General features: G+C 47.1%; 1 pseudogene; it reads right to left on the reverse strand.

The window, feature by feature from the left end:
• Positions 1-665: 665 nt before the first annotated feature.
• Positions 666-2,130, reverse strand: LOC115513836 (annotated as a pseudogene).
• Between the last annotated feature and the right edge of the window lie 768 nt (positions 2,131-2,898).

The raw sequence follows: 2,898 nt of genomic DNA on the forward strand, positions 1-2,898 counted from the left end.
CGAGAATCCAGAAATGGATTGTGACTTTTATCAGCAATTGATTTTCACCAAGACATTCCAACGGGGAAAGATTATTCAACAAATGATGCTAAGACAACTGGATATCCACATAAGAAGTAAATGAAGTCGGTCGCATTTATCGCACCACATACAAAAATGAATTCAAAATGGATAAAATTCCTAAATATCAGAGCTAAAACTTTTAGAAGAAAAATAGATGTAAATCTTCCTGACCTTGGATTATACAACTGTTCCTTAGATGTAACACCACAAACACAGCAACAAAAGAAAAAAAAAAAGAAAGAAAGAAACAATATCATCAAAATTAAAAATTTTTGTGCTTCAGGGGTGCCTGGTTGGCTCAGTCAGTGGAGCGTGCGACTCTTGGTCTCTGGTCATGAGTTCGAGTTCCATATTGGGTGTAGAGATTATGTAAATCAACAACAACAACAACAAGCAAACAAACTAAAAAAAGACTTTTTGAGGGGGGGATTGGCAGAGCCATCTGAGGCTTTATTTGGGAAAAGACACGAATTGGCTTTTAGTTGGGGGCATGGGCAAGAGGGGTACCCAGGACAGTGGACTCCCCCTAAGGATGAGTATTACGTGGGCCTCCTGTTCCTGATGCTGCCCTGCATGGCTCCTTCCCCCCGCAGGCTGGTTGTTCACTTGGATAGGACATCAGACGACTCGGACATCAGCTTCCCATCACAGATCTCAATCTTCTATACCACCACAGCCTTGAAGGAACTGACAAGGCTGAGGGAAGTGGAGTCCCTGCCAGGACCGAAGCTGGACTGGAAGGTACTCAGGCCATAGCGGAGACCAGGGCTCGTGAGGCTCCCATAGGCTGAGCCCAGCCCACCTGAGTAGCCGCTGGTGGTCTTAGTGTGGATACTCATGGTCTGCATCCCAGACTCCAGCCTGCTCTCCTCACCTTCTAGCAGCTTGTGGCAGATGGTGATCTCAATGTTCAGAGCCAGCTTGATGTTCATGAGCTCCTGGTACTCCCGCAGCTGCTGGGCCATGTCCTGCTTGGCTTGCTGCAGGGAGGCTTCTAGCTCGGCCACCTTAGCATGGGCATCCTTAACGGCCAGCTCCCCACGCTGCTCAGCATGAGCTATGGTGGCTTCCAGGAAAGCCCTCTGTTTTTTGAGGCCCTTGATCTCAGCATGGAGTTGGCTGATGTTCTGGTTCACCTTGGAAATCTCCGTCTTCATGTGACAGAGGTCATCCCCGTGCTTCCCAGCCAATGTCTGCAACTCCTCATACTTGATCTGGTACATGGTCTCAGCCTCGGCCCGGCTGCGGTTGGCAATTTCCTTGTACTGGGCCTTAACCCCAACAATGATGCCATCCAGGTCCAGGGAGTGGCTGTTGTCCACGGACAGCACCACAGACGTGTCCCAGAAGTACAGCTGCCTTAAGAAGCTGATCTCGTCGGTCAGCCCTTCCAAGTGGGACTCCAGCTCCACCTTGTTCATGTAAGCTTCATCCACACCCTTCTTGGTGAGGACAAATTCATTCTCCATGTCTGCACATTCTTTGATCTCCTCCTCGTACTTATTCTTGAAGTCCTCCACCAGGCTCTGCATGTTGCCAACCTCCACCTCCAGCTTCAGCTACTCCCGGCCCAGGGTGTCCAGCTGCCGCTGAAGGTTGTTGATGTAACTCTCGAACATCTTGTCGATGTTGCTCCGAGCAGTGTTCTGCTGCTCTAGGAGGCTCCACTTGGTCTCCAGAATCTTGTTCTGCTGCTCCAGATGCTGCACCTTGTCGATGAAGGAGGCAAAATTGTTGTTGACGCTCTTAATCTGTTCCTTCTCCTGGGTGCGCACAGCCTGGATGTTGGGGTCCACCTCCAGCTTAAGGGGGTTCAGCAGGCTCTGGTTCACTGAGACAGCCGTGATGCCCCCCATACCCCCCAGCCCTGCTGTAGCCCCCAATCACACTCATGCTGCTGCCCAGGCCGCCCCTGAAGCTGCTTCCCCTGCCCACCTGGGACAGGGCAGAGCTGATGTGGGCGTCAGGTGCATTAGTGAAGGGGTGGCTGCTGAAGGCCCGGGGGTCGGAGGTGGACACCTTATAGGACTTCTGGGTCACCCTGCTGGACATGGTGGAGGCTGGAGTAGAGGCGAGTAGGCTGAACCTGACTGAGGTTCGAGAAAGAGCTGAGAAGTTGCTCCTAGGGTCTAAAAAAGACTTTTTGTGCATCAAAGGACACAATCAGGAAAATGAAAAGATGACTCACAGAATTGGAGAATTTTTTGCAAATAATATATCTGACAAAGGACTTGTATCTGGAATATAAAAAGAACTATTGCAACTCAATGACAAAAAGACAACCTGATTTAAAAGGAATCTGAATAGATATTTCTCCAAAGAAGATATACAAATGGCTTCTAAGCCATGAAAAGATGCTCAACATCATTAGCCATCAAGGAAATATACACAAATTCTTAAGCAAATAATAACAATAGAATTCAGCAATCTATGAAAGTAATTATATACCATGGCCAAATGAGGTTTATTCTAGGGATGCAGGCTGGTTCAGAATTTGAAAGTCCATCAGTGTAATACACCATGTTAACAGGGTAAAGAAAAATCATATGAATATAACATCCAATGCAGAAAAAAAACATTTGAAAAAATTGAACATTTATTCTTGATAAAAACTCTCAGAAAAGTAGGACTAGAGGAGAACTTCCTTAACTTGATAAAGAGCATGCACAAAAGATCTACAGTTAACATTATACTTAATGGTGAAAGACTGAATGCTTTCCTACTAAGACTGGGAACAGAGAAAGTATGTGTGCTTTCATTGTAACAGCATTCCAACTGGTCTTAAGGGTCCCTTTGCTTCAAGCTTATGCACTCCTTGCTTGCTGACCAAAGTCC

This window comes from Lynx canadensis, chromosome B2 (genome assembly GCF_007474595.2).
Source record: "Lynx canadensis isolate LIC74 chromosome B2, mLynCan4.pri.v2, whole genome shotgun sequence".
Taxonomy (NCBI): domain Eukaryota; kingdom Metazoa; phylum Chordata; class Mammalia; order Carnivora; family Felidae; genus Lynx; species Lynx canadensis.